The sequence below is a fragment of the Miscanthus floridulus genome, chromosome 6 (genome assembly GCF_019320115.1).
Source record: "Miscanthus floridulus cultivar M001 chromosome 6, ASM1932011v1, whole genome shotgun sequence".
Lineage (NCBI taxonomy): Eukaryota > Viridiplantae > Streptophyta > Magnoliopsida > Poales > Poaceae > Miscanthus > Miscanthus floridulus.
In genome coordinates this window covers 10,209,047-10,224,091 of record NC_089585.1, presented here as the reverse complement: position 1 = coordinate 10,224,091, position 15,045 = coordinate 10,209,047, and positions in this window count along the sequence as shown.

Below are 15,045 nucleotides of genomic sequence, written 5' to 3'. Positions count from 1 at the left end.
AAACTAGATTGTGAGATGAGTCCTTCTCTCCTACCCCTGTGAGTTAGTGTCGGTCGTAGCCAGGGGCTATGGGCCTTGAGGCAGTGCTGAGAGGGAGTTGGCCTGTCGACTGAGTGATGGTATGGTGATGGTGTGGAGATGGTGGTGTATCGATCCCAGGATCGAAACCTAGCTCTGGACGGAAAGGGGGTGGAATGTGTGTGGGAATGGTGTTAAAACTTGACCAACTATTATTATACACTTGATATGCTAATACATAGGAAACCCCAGCTTTATAGGTTCCTTTTTTATTATATCCAACTTGCATCCAATTTCCACAAAGCAATGCTCATAGGGTGGGAGTGGCCAGTACAAATCGTACTGATAAATTTTGGCACACATGTTCTGCTGAGGAGTATAGCTCCGAGGAGTTTGACGGTTGAGGGGTTCGTTCCTATGCTCAAGTTTGGTGATCTTATCTTCAAGTTATTCTGAATGAATGCTACTTTTGATTCCGCCAATGCGGCGATATAATAGTTTATATAATTCTACACTATTTGTACTCTGAAATTACATTGTATGGATGTGATATTCGACTGTAATTGGGTAATATGATCTACAATGGTCTTATTACACTTCGACTCTATGGATTTCCCTTCACAGAAATCAGGTCGCTTCAGTTGGTATCAAAGCCATACTTGACCATAGGTTGAAACCCTCAGAAATGGATGATAGAATAGGACATGAACGACCCATCCTTCGTTTATATACCAACCCTGCATTTACTTTTATGCAAGGCTTATCTATTATTGACCTGCTAACACCTATTCCTTAAAACATGCAGATGGCAACGAACGTCGACTGGCCACCTCTAGGACCGCTACCTCTGGACCACGCCAAGCTTACCTTTGACCTACGTGAGCTCAGGGGTTTTGCACAAACCCTCTGCCGAGTTCTCATCATGTTAGGAGTCCCTGACAAGCTTGTCAAGGTCACCTACATCAGGAAGCCAGCTCAAGAAGGAGGAATCGAAGGACTGATTGTCACCTCAGTCGAGTTCCCAGCTAGCACTACCTTACCTTCTATCCCAGCTTTCACCGAGTTGACTATAGAGGACATAGTCGAGGAGGGACTGCAAGCTATCTCACATAAGGCACGTCGCAGAGTAATGAGGGACCACTACGAGCACCTGAAGACGACAGAGTTCCGTCTACTTCCCCAGGCCCTCGACCTCAGCCTTACCCCTAGTGAGCAGAGTTTTGCAGCCGGCAGAGTTATCCTTATCGAGGAGGATAGATGCCTTCGCGTCTCGGCTATCCACCTACTAGAGCAGGACAGGTATGTGACCCAGCTGGAGCAGAGGAGACGTCAGGATTAGGCCCTTCTGTGGGAGTACTAGGAGCGAGACTCATAGGGAGCATAGGAGCGAGCTAGTCTGCTTGAGACAATTGCCAAGCTACAGGATGAGCTCAACCGTCATGAAGAAGTCCATAGAACCGAGGTCGTAGACTTACAGGACAAAGCTGCTGACCTAGGCAATAGGAACTGCTACCTCAACAGCAAGGTCTTGGAGTTGCAGAGAGAGTTGGACGACAAGAAGGCCAAGTTCAACCGCAGAGGAGACAGAGAGAGGTCCAAGGGGATTGATATGCTAAAAATCCAATCTCGAAACAAGATCATGACTTAGGATCTAGAGGAGTTTAGGAAGAAGGCCATTTGTAACTAGGGTTATCTGATCGAGGCACTTAGGCAGAACGAGTACCTACAGGACAAGTGTGAGAGGACATGGCAGGTTTGGCAGAAGTCTAACAAGAAGTGCCTTAGGAAGATGAAGGGTATATGGGATCAGCTACCCAAGGAGATTCGTAGCAAGACGAAGCCTATGATAGAGGAGTTTGAGTTAGCCCTGACTCGCCTCAACCTAGACGCCTGCCCTACCCTACCAGGAGCCAAGCCTACTGAGGAGCTCACTGAGGCCTTGAAGTACGTGTCCCAACTTCACAAGTCTGACGAGGAGATCGAGATCGAGAACAGTCGTATCCCAGCTACGGTATACGAGTTAGAGTAGATGACCCTGCGTGGTCATGAGTCATGTTAGTGGCTTCCATAGGTTGTACCCCATGATGTACCCCTTATGAGATGTAATATGAGACACTATGCATAGTACAATTCTTGCAAGTCTTCAAGTGTAGCTACTGGAGATGATGCTATGTAATAAAACCCATGTAATGAATGTTTTGGATCTTATTGCATTTTATGAACCTTATTGCTTCTTTGTAATGAGTGTTGGATAGAATAAATGATTTTCTTTAAATCATCAAAATCATGTAACCATACTAAAATTATAAGCACTTACGGCACAAACACTAAGATTCCTATGATTCGTGTTATAGATGCCGAACCGCCGATCTAATCGTCTAATGAACTATGGACGTGCGCCCACCCTCGAACTAGTTGAACCAAATGGGGGGCGTGGTGACAACAACCGTGGTCATGGTTGTGGCCATGGACATGGAGGGATACCCTTCAACCTAGAGAATACATCGCCACCTGAGGAGAACAATCCGCTGCCACCACCACCGAACCTAGCAGAGGTGATGGCACAACAAACCCAGCTTCTTGTAGCTCTTGTAGACGGAGCAAACCATCGCTAGGGAGGTCAGCGGGATGACTTCCAAAGGAAGTTGGAAGGATTTTTGAAGCTAAGGCCACCTACCTATGATGGCACTGACCCTGACCCGCTTGTGGTCGATGACTGGCTCAAGGAGATGGAGAAGAAGCTTGACCTCACCACTTTCACCGACGATGAGTGTGTTGGAGTTGCCACACGCCAGCTCATAGGTGTAGCATGCGCCTAGTGGGACAGTTTCAGTGATTCTCATGAGGACCCTGCCAACATCTCGTGGGATGAGTTCGCCGAAGCATTCACTGAGTATCACATTCCCAAGGGTATCATGGAGGCCAAAGCTGAGGAGTTTCACAACATCAAGATGGGAATGGACAGGGTGACTAAGTACACTACTTGTTTCACCAACCTTCTACGCTATACACCTTCCTATGTTGTGAACTCTGAGAAGGAGAAGCTGTACTATTACTGCAAGGGACTTAACCCACACATCAAGCTGAAGTTTGGCGGTATTGAGAGTAACTCATTGCTTGCTCTGGTGGATCGCTGCATCCAGATTGAGAAGGACCGTGCTGAAGCTAGAGAGGAGTACAGGGAGAGGAAGTGTAAGCCTGAGGAGTCCCTCCGTGGCTGTGATTGCAAGAGGTTCCGTAGAGGTGCACCACCCAGGGAACGATCTTGCCACAACAGGGATGACAACCCTGGATCGAGTAGGGGTAGTGGAGGCTACACCACCAAATACTCCCGCCCTGCTCAGGATCATTACACCCAAGACCGTTATACTCAGGACCGCAACACTCAGGACCATTTCAACCATTCCTGCTCTATGAATGAATGCCCAGCATAAAACCGCTCTGCACCAAGCACTAGAAACTGGAAGGCACCCACACCAACCCCTACAGGCGGTACGCCTTTCACCTACTTCGCTTGTGGCCAACCAGGTCACAAAGCCACTGAGTGCCCATAGAACTCAGCTGCTCAGAAGTCTCAGTTCAAGGGATCTGCTACCTGTGGATGTCTCAACCATCTGGACACCAAGGAAGCACAGGCTGCCTCTGACGTTGTGTACGGTATGTTTTTAGTTAATGGCAATACTGCATCAGTTCTATTTGACTCTGGAGCAACTTGTTCTTATATATCATCCAAATTTGCACGAGAGCATGACCTGCCTGTAACCCCGCGTGGAAAGTCTATCATCACCAGTTCACCTTTAGGAGACCTAAAGTGCACACACATCTATAAGGGAGTGAGTCTTACCATTGAGGGTCTTGTCTTTGAAGCCGATCTAACCCTGTTACCTTCCACAAATCTAGATGTCATCTTAGGTATGGATTAGCTAACCCTTCACTGAGGTATCATATCATGTTCACCTATATACGTCCAAGTAACCCACCCATCAGGCCAAGTTATTAGATGTGAACCCCAGTCCAGAAAATCCACTTCTATCCTGTGTGCCCTTAAAGCCAGTTCAAAATCACAAAAAGAGGAGAAGATAGTTCATGATGTGCCTGTGGTCAGAGACTATCCCGATGTATTCCCTAAAGAATTACCGGGTATGCCACCAGACCGTGATGTAGAGTTCATCATTGATCTTTTATCGGGAACAGGACCCATTACCAAGAGACCCTATCGCATGTCAGTTGATGAACTGGCCGAGCTCAAGAAACAGCTTGATGAGCTCATCTCGAAGGGATATATCAGACCTAGTGCTTCACCTTGGGGATCCCCTGTTCTGTTTATTAAGAAGAAGGATGGCTCAATGAGAATATGCATTGATTATCAGAACTTGAACGCAGTCACCATCAAGAACAAGTACCCTCTACCGAGAATCGATGATCTGCTTGATCAGCTTCGAGGTCCCAAGTATTTCTCCAAGATTGATCTCAGATCTGGCTATCATCAGATGAAGATTCGAGAGAGTGACATCCCGAAGATAGCTTTCGTGACTAAGTATGGGTAGTTTGAGTTCACCGTGGTGTCCTTTAGACTCATGAATGCTCCCGCATACTTCATGAACATGATGAATAAGGTTTTCATGAATGAACTGGATAAGTTCTTGGTAGTATTCATTGATGACGTCCTAATCTATTCACCCACCACTGAAGAACACGAATATTATTTGAGAACTGTGCTTGAGAAACTAGCCCAACATCAGCTCTACACAAAGTTCAGCAAATACAAATTTTGGCTATAGGAAGTTGCCTTCTTAGGCCATGTACTATTAGCTGAAGGTGTCGTAGTTGACCCAGCCAAGATTGAAGCCGTGAAAGAGTAGGATCAACCCCGCAATGTGATAGAAGTCAGAAGTTTCTTGGGATTGGCTAGATATTATCGTCGATTCATTGAGACCTTCTCCAAGATAGCTCGTCCAATGACCAACCTCCTGAAGAAGACTAAGGAGTTTGAATGGATGCCCAAGTGCAAACAAAGCTTCCAAGAATTGAAATAGAAGCTTACCACAACTCCTATGCTAGCATTGCCGGATATCAGCAAAGATTTTGTAGTCTATTGTAATGCATCCCATCAAGGACTTGGTTGTGTACTGATGCAAGATGGAAGAGTGATAGCATATGCGTCTCGACAGTTAAAAGAACATGAGAACCATTACTCTACTCATGATCTTGAGTTAGCAACAGTTGTGCATGCCTTAAAGATCTGGAGACACTACTTGATAGGCAACAAGTGTGATATCTATATCGATCACAAGAGCTTAAAGTACTTTTTTGCTCAGGAAGATCTAAATATGAGGCAACGCCGATGGCTAGAGTTAATCAAGGACTACGAACTAGAAATTTATTATCATCCAGGAAAAGCTAATGTAGTCGCAGATGCTCTCAGTCGCAAGAGTTATTGTCATACTTTGATCACTAAATCCGTACCACCTGAGCTCAAGGAAGAGATTGAAGATTTCCAACTTGAGATACTACCGCATGGCTTGTTGAATGAGCTCCACATATAGTATGATCTCACAGATCGCATCCGTCAAGCTCAGAAAAGTTGTGAAGAGATCGAATATCTCCGTAGTCTGATGTAATAACCCAAAAATCTACTCACCAAAAATCCCAACTACAAAATTTTTTCTTTAAAACCCTTGAGTGATGATGTGGCATGTAGGAAAACCCACATGACTTGCACAAGTATTTCACCCCATCACCTTGAATTTACTTTACCACATAGCATACATCAAGTTGCATTATATTCAACATGGTGATTTGGATTTTATTGGATTATGTATTGATTAATAAAAGCCACCAAATATTTAATTCTATAATAAATAATTATATTAACATGGAACCAATATCCCAAACATATACCATGATTGTGAGGGTATTAACCCCTATACTCTTATGGCTAGGCTTGGGCCGGCCCAGATCAGGGGGTCTGGTCCACTAGAAGACGACGCGCGGCCTGGCCAACCTATTTGGAATCCCACGCAAGGAATCAAGGCGGATTTGGAGATCAAGCAAGATCCTGATCGGTTAGAATAGGAATCCTTATCCAGCCACCTATGGCAATTGTAACTGGCTAGGATTAGTTTCTAGATCTGTAACCCTGCCCCCTGGACTATATAAGGCAGCCAGGGGACCCCTCTAAAAACATCTCTCATTAACATACAGCAATACAATTAGACGCAGGACGTAGGTATTACGCCTTCGCGGCGGCCGAACCTGGATAAAACCTCATGTTTATCTTGCGTCACCGTCTTATTTGTGGCTTGCACATCTGTCTACCGATAATCTACTACCTTGGGCATACCCCTAGGTAGACTGTCGACCATATTTCGTCGATAGTGGCGCGCTAGGTAGGGGGTGTGTGTACTGCTCTCCAAGCGAACAAGATGGTCATCATCTCTGGCTCCGTGGCTACGCCAAACGGCCTCATGTTCACCGTCGGCTGGATCACCTGGACCACTGGCTCCGACGACTTCATCGCCATGATCATGGAGGAGGCGCAGATTCAATCCGCGTTGACCACTGCTCCACCTACATTGGCTACGGCTCCGACCACGGTGGATCTGGCTCCGACCATGGTGGATCTGGCTCCGACCATGATGGATCTGGCTCTGACCACGTCCGCATCACCTTCAGCCATGTCGACAACCCATCGTCCGCTTCCTCACTACAAAGTCAAGCAGATCGACAACACCAACCTGCTCGACTCCATCGATCAGGTCGGCACCAAACTTGCTAAAACCCTAGCTCTGGTAAGTTTAATTCAAAGAACCTAATGAGTAGGTAACCGCAACCCACAATAGATCTACCTGACCAGCTCAGGCCAGTCATCCTACATGACTCGGTATAGATCTCATGGTCACATCTACTCCTGAAGGGCACTCCGCTCGTCGCCGGCCAGCCTCTGCGACAGGTCTCTGGCTCTTCGAGTACAAAGCCTTGATGGAGAACTACTAGGCCTAGCCTTACAACCTGCGAAACACTGCCTCCAACTACGTGTATAATATATAACACTGCTCGGATCTGTGTTTTATACATCGACCTCAGCCAAAGCCACGCAACTTCGTCAACATGGTCCAGATTGAGGATTATCAAGAAGGATCGGTCCACATAGTTCAAGAGGGTGGCTCAAGCTCTTCGTCCGGCATCGCATCTAATGCCTCCATTCACACTGAGCTCCAACACCATGATGATGAAGGCGTTGAATACGATCTGGATATCCTAGACCACGCCTCGGGATACCCCCGATTCTCATCCTTCCCACCAAGGCGAGAAGACTTGATCAATGTTGTCAGTAATGATGAACCACTAACAATTGGTGAGATGGAACAAGAAAGGCTAGCAAGCGAAGCACATAATATTGATCAGTTTAATCATTGACAAATCGAAGCCGAGGCAGAAGAGGAGGCCCGACGCATAAGGGTCTAGCCACGCGATCTTAACAATGCCTTTGACAGGGTGGGGGACAAACAGGTCTTCAGGATTCCAAGCGCCAACGTAGCTGTTGCTATGGCGACAATGCAATGACTACCCAACGCCCCGGAAACATAGGCAGTTCATGATGATATACAAGCTTACCTAACGGCTGCTATGGCCCAGACTGTAAAGATTGTAAATCAAGCCTGAGCTCCATCTGTCTCAGTCGAATCAAGCCACAGCCGCCAGTACTCAAGTCACTCACATCCGCCCAACCAATGTGGTTCGTGAAACAACGACCCATTAGACAACCGTCAAGGCAGAAACGATGGCCACGATGGTGGTCGGGATGACAACAGCCGTTCGGATGACAACCATCATGACTTCCAGGACGACAACCGCCGAGACAACCGCGATAATCGCCGCGATAACCACGGTCACAGGGTTAATCAGGGTGGCAACCGAGATCGCCATGATGGCAATAATAATCTCTGCCATTACCTCGGAGAATGTGATCTACGTGATCGCATCAACCAAAGAGCCAACGATCGTGCATCCCACGAAAGCTATCACCATATGGAATATGATACTGCCCATGGCCCTCTGGGTCTGAAGCAGTTTACTCTGCATCTTCGCCAAGTCATATGGCCCAAGAACTTCAAGCTCGAAAAACTTCAGAAGTACGACGGCAAGGAGAACCCTAAATTATGGGTCATGCTCTATGAAACCACGTGCAGATCAGCCATGGCTAACGAGCACGTCATGTCTAACTACTTCCCAGTCACTGTTGGCCATGCAAGTCACCAATGGCTAGTCAGCTTGCTGGTGAACTACTTTGATTCTTAGCAAGAGCTCAAGCAAGCTTTTATCGACAAATTCATTGCCACTTGCGAGCAACCTGGCAACAAATATGATCTGTAGCAAATTCGAGACCGAAGAGATGAGCCACTACGTGAGTACGTCCAACATTTCTCAAAGATGCGCATCAAGGTCCTGTCAATCTCCAACAATGAGGCAATCGAGGCTTTCATCACTGGTCTCTGCTTCCACGATGCCCTACGGGACAAGCTCCTCTACAAGAGACCTAAATCAGTCACAGCGCTTCTGGCCACTGCCAAGAAATATGCGAATGATGATGATGCTAAAAAGATAATCATCGAAGAAGCAGCAAGGGTTCCACGCTCTGACCACCCCCCACACCGTGATGACTACCGCAGCAACCATGGTCAAAACGACAATTTTGATCACCGCAACCAGCGCAATGACCCCCGCTACCAGCGTAATCAGCGGCATAATCGCCGTGATGATTATAGGGGCAAGCGTGCTCAGGAAGACGACAGCGAGGTCAACACCATTAAGAAAGGTGGCGGATGTCACAACTACAAAGAAGACTACGCCAAAGCATTAAAAGGACCCTGCCAGCTCCACCCCAAGTCAAACCATACCATAGAGAATTGTCACATTCTCAAGTCTATCTGCACACGTCAATAGGCTCTGGATACGTCCAACAAGCCTAACGACGTAGGGGAACAGCGCAACGAGGACAATGATGATGAAGACGCAGATCCCCATCACAAGTATGTCAAGCCAACCGATCGCATCCACACCATCATTGGGGGCAAAGTGTCCATTGAGACCAAACAAGAACGCAAGCTGCTCGTCCGCGCCTACTTGAACGTGGCCAACACCGACAACCTCATTGCCGATCCACGGCTCCCTCCTTGGTCTCACCACGAGATCTTCTTCAGTAGAAAGGACCAATGGGCCACAATACCTGAGCCAGGACATTTTCCTCTGGTCCTTGATCCTTGTATCAACAGGGTCTAGTTTGACAGAGTGCTGATTGACAGTGGTAGCTCCATTGATATACTGTTCAAAAATAGTTTGCCAGCTTTGAAGATAACCCCGGCTGATCTCAAGCCATACGAGGCATAGTTCTAGGGTGTTCTCCCCAGACAGAGCTCTACTCCTCTCGGGCAGATCACACCACCTGTGCAATTTGGTACCCCAGACCACTTCTGCACCGACTACGTCAACTTCATGGTCGTCGACTTCGAAGGCACCTACCATGCTATCCTTGGTCGATCAGCGCTCACCAAGTTCATGGCCATACCTCACTATAGGTATTTGGTGCTCAAGATGCCTACTGAGAAGGGGGTTCTAACTCTCAAGGGCAATGTGTACGTAGCTTACACCTGCGAGGATGACAGCTTCAAAATAGCAGATGCCCACGACCTCTCTATTCGCATGGCCGAGACCACGCTCAACGCCAAGAAGACCCCAGCCGACCACCTAGAGATCCCAGACCTTGAGGCCCCACACAAGAACATCAAGTCCAAAGAGCACAAAATGATCCAGCTGGTCGACGATGATCCCAGCAAAACGGCCCTTATCGGGGCCAACCTGGATCCTAAATAGGAAGACGCGCTCGATAGGTTATTAAGGAGCAACGTGAGTGTGTTTGCATGGAAACCTGCTGATATGCCCGGTGTACCTTGGAACTTGATCGAGCACTCCTTAAATGTCGACGGCAAGGCCAAACCTATCAAGCAGAAGCTATGACGGTTCGCTCACGACAAAAAGGAGGCGATTAGAGTAGAAGTTACACGGCTTTTGGCAGCTAGATTTATTAAAGAAGCGTATCATCCAGAGTGGTTAGCCAACCCAGTTCTTGTATGCAAAAAGAATAATGAATGGAGAATGTGCGTTGATTACACTGATATCAACAAACACTGCCCTAAAGACCCCTTTGGCTTACCTCGCATAGACGAGGTCGTAGATTCAACGGCCGGTTGCGAGCTACTTTCCTTTCTCGATTGCTACTTTGGTTATTACCAGATCGCTCTCAAAAAGGACAACTAGATCAAGACATCTTTTATCACGCCTTTCGGTGCCTACTGCTACACGACCATGTCGTTCGGGCTCAAGAACGTTGGGGCTACCTACCAACGTGCTATACAGGCCTGCCTCAAAGACAAGATAAAAGATGACCTCATTGAGGCTTAGGTTGATGATGTAGTTGTCAAAACCCAAGAAAGCACATACCCTTGTTGACAACCTGGAACGCACCTTTGCAGCCCTTAATATATTTCAATGGAAATTAAACCCAAAGAAGTGCATCTTTGGTGTTCCTTCTGGCATACTACTTGGCAACATCGTCAGTCACGATGGCATACACCCTAACCCAGAGAAAGTCAAAGCTGTCTTGGACATGAAGCCACCCAAAAAGGTGAAGGATGTTCAGAAGCTTACTAGATGCATGGCCGCTCTCAGTCGTTTCATATCAGGATTAGGCGAAAAAGGATTACCGTTCTTTAAACTGCTCAAAGCATCCGAGAAGTTTGAGTGGTCGGAGGAAGCAGACGATGTCTTCACACAGCTAAAATAATACCTTACGTCACCTTCGGTCCTCACTGCTCCTAGAGAAGACGAAACCCTCCTGCTTTATATTGCAGCAACTAATCGAGTGGTCTCCACTACCATGGTGGTCGAGCGTGATGAGCTTGGCCACGCCTACAAGGTATAGTGACCAACCTATTTCATCAGTGAGGTACTCAATGAATCCAAGACCAAGTACCCACAAATTTAGAAACTGATCTACGCCATACTGATAACATCCCGAAAGTTGAAACATTACTTCGATGGATATCATGTGGTGGTCATGACCGAGTACCCTCTAGGAGACATCATTTGCAACAAGGATGCGAATGGGTGCATCGTCAAATGGGCAATGGAGCTATGCCCTTTCTCCTTGGAATTTGCAAGCCGTACTATAATCAAGTCTTAGGCACTCGTCGATTTCATCGTCTAGTGGATAGACTTAAGCACACCTACCTCTCAGGGGCCCAATGAGTATTGGAAGATGTACTTTGACAGCTCTCTCAACATCAATGGCATAGGAGCAGGAGTCCTTTTCGTGTCACCATCTAAGGAGCAGCTCTGGAACATCCTCATGATTTATTTCCCAGCATCTAATAACGCTGCTGAGTACGAAGCATGCCTACATGGTTTGCACATTGCGGTCGAGCTCGGTGTCAAACATCTCTATGTCTATGGAGACTTGGCTCTGGTCATCAACCAGCTCAATAAGGACTGGGACACGACCAGCGAAAAGATAGATGCATATTGCAAATCGATCAGAAAGCTAGAAGGCAAGTTCTACGGCATCGAGTACACACATTTGGTCTAGGACAAAAATCAAGCAGCAAATGCGCTGTCAAAGTTAGGGTCATCCTAAGCCAAAGTCCCACATGGCATATTCGTTCAAGACCTGCTCACGCCTTCCATTGAAGAGGAAGACCCCACGGTCGACAAGCTTCCAGACCAGCTATTGGTGGCTACGGTTCTGGTGTCAAGCACCACTGAGCCACCTCCGACCACCAATGAGTCCGACTAGAGAGTACCTTTCATCAAGTACCTAACAGATGGCAGCGGTTACACTGATCGGACAGAAAATGAATGCCTGATGCGTCGCAGTAAGCAGTACCTGCTCATCGATGGCAAATTATGGCGAAAGAACGCAAAGGAGGAAATCTTGATGAAGTGTATAACATAGGAGGATGGCAAACATCTCCTAGACCAAATCCACTATGGCTCATGTGGCAACCACGTGGCTTCAAGAACGCTGGTTAGCAAGGCTTTTCGAGTGGGGTTCTATTGGCCGTCAGCTGTAGCCGATGCAGAGAAGCTAGTCCGCCATTGTGAGGTTTGTCAGTTCTTCGCCAAGAGAATCCACGTACCAGCACATGAGATCTAGACAATACTAACCTCTTGGCCCTTCGCATGCTGGGGACTAGATATGATCGGGCCCTTCAAACCAGCTCCTAGGAAATTCACACGTGTCTTTGTGCTGATCGACAAATTTTCTAAGTGGATAGAGTACATGCCTCTGGTACAGGCATCTTTAGAAAAAGCCGTCACGTTCATCGACCAGGTCATCCATCGCTTTGGCATACCCAACAGCATCATCACTGATCTGGGTACTCAGTTCACCAGGAACGCTTTTTGGGACTTCTGCGATGAAAGGAGCATAGTGATAAAATACGTCTTGGTGGCGCACCCTAGAGCTAATGGATAGGTCGAGTGGGCAAACGGTATGATCTTGGATGCACTTAAGAAGAGGATGTATAGAGAAAATAACAAAGCTCCCAGAAGATGACTCAAAGAGTTACCAGCCGTGGTCTGGGGCCTCAGAACCTAGCCCAGTCGCAATACCGGCATATCACCATACTTTATGGTTTATAGTGCTAAGGCAGTGCTCCCAGCAGATATAGCCTTCAGATCAGCACGGGTAGAGAACTTCGACGAAGACAAGGCCAATGAAGCGAGGGAGCTAGAAGTGAATAGTGCAGAAGAGAAGCGGCTCGATTCTTGTGTACATATAGCCAAATACCTTATTGTTTTGCGTAGGTACTACAACAAGAACGTTAAGGAGCGGTCCTTCATGGTTGAGGACCTGGTCCTAAAGTGGAAGACAAACTAGGCTGGTGTCCACAAACTCACAACTCCATGGGAAAGGCCCTTCATGATCAAGGAGGTTACATGACCAACGTCTTATAGGTTAGCTCACCTGGATGGTACAGACGTACCCAATTCATGGCACATCGACAAGCTTAGATATTTCTATGCTTAACTGCTAAGATATGTACTCCTCTTCTACTTTCGATTTAATTCAATAAAGCTGTTATGATTTCTCCAACCACTCTAATGTGTCACTTTGAAGTCTATTGTTATCCTAACTCAACCAGTCAAAACCAACCACCATTCCTTCTCGGGTTTTCAGAGTAGGCCCTGACTCTGGTTCTTCCCAACACGTGCATGGGATCTGCTCTCTACGCTACGGGTGATCGGCAGGTCTCCTCTGGTTTGATTTGTCTGCATCTACGTGTGCACAGGCTACGCACCTCACACTCTGACCACATGGCAAACTAGGGCCGTACAAACCTTTTAGGATGACGTGTCAACTAAACTAGTACAACTAAACAGAACGCTAACATGTTCTCACTTAGTTACACCAACACGAGTTCCAAGCTTAAATACGTTTTATACAAAATAAACAAGCTTATGATGATATACAATTACGTTATTACAAGCTTGCCTAAAAAGGTACCAGTTTACAATAACACAACTACATCTTCTTCTATAGCTCTAGCCTATCTTGTTGGCTGGTTGAGGCACGCAACACTTGCTACTCGCTGCTTTCGACATCCTGCTCGAGTCTCGGGGACTCTTGTACTGGTCGAGCTGAAGAAGATGGCTCCGTCGATGCCTGGCTGGTTGAGACCGCAGGCTTCACCGGTTGGCTCAAAACTAATGGCGTTTCTAGCTGACTTGTTGATGATGTACCCTGTATAGGTGCTGTCCCATCTCCACACAGGTTAATGTCACAAATTATCTTTGAAGACAAGTCCAGCTGGGTCATCCAAAGCTCCTCAACCTTGTCTAGATCTACCTCCTTCGGGTATCCAGCCTCCAAGTGCTTGAGATCGATCAAGGGGTAGTGAGCACGCACCATGCTTAGCACATGTGCGCCTGTGTACTCACCCACCTCCTTCATGAACTCTTGGAACCATCCCCATGCCTTTCGGCACCTATCAACCAGACCGAGCTGTGGTGTCCTTGGCACTTCCTCCATAAGCACTGGGTCGATAAGGTTAAGGACTAGCAAAATGCCCGTTGCCACTTCCTGGCACCGTTTCTTCCATGCGTCCCGATCCTTGGTGATCTCCTGGCACTGCGCCTTCCAGCTGTCATGTTCTTTCATCACATCTTCTAGATGCTTCTTGGCATTGACTTTTAAAACTGTAAATTGCACAAGACATTAAAACGTCATGCTACAACAAGATAAGACGGGCAACAAGAGTGAGCAAGGAGGTCTAGAACACTTACTTTTCAGTTCCTCCTTCATCTTGGTCATGTGGTCCTAGAGTTGCGACTCGTCATGTGCCAGTTTCTTGTTGTCCTCCTTCAGGCGATCACACTCTACGACCACACGGCTATTCTCCTCCTGGAGACGGACTATTTTGGCTTCTAAGCCTGCACTACAGCTGTTACTACCAATAATGCAATAACACTTGTCATGCACTTGTTGTGATAAAGTGATAACTTACTTGTTCTTTCGTGCTCTTTGTTACTAAGCTGGACGACCAGGTTCTGGTTCTACGCCTCTTGCTCTGTCCTCTCATGGTTGGCGGTTTCAAGTTGGTGGCGCAAGCATTGCACTTTGGTCGCTAGTTCTTTGTTGCTCGCTGTGATCCCCTCAATCTGGTCGAAGCACCTCTTTCGGTACCTTGCGGTCTTCATTAAGTCCTGCACGTAAAAAGCTAAGTAAGACAGTTTGACTGGATAGCAAGATCAGGTGGTGAAGCGAAGCATACCTAGACTTCCGTCACCAGTCGCTTCACCGCTCGTTCAACTTTTATGGTCTCTTCAACCTCTAGGATTTTCTCATGAACAACCCATTGGTCGTTCCGCCAGCGCGACACATATACATGTTGTCGTTTGTCTTGTGGATAGCCTAGGACCTCCTCTACTTCATCCTCTTTGGCCTCTTCTTCGGGTAGCGGTGCTGGT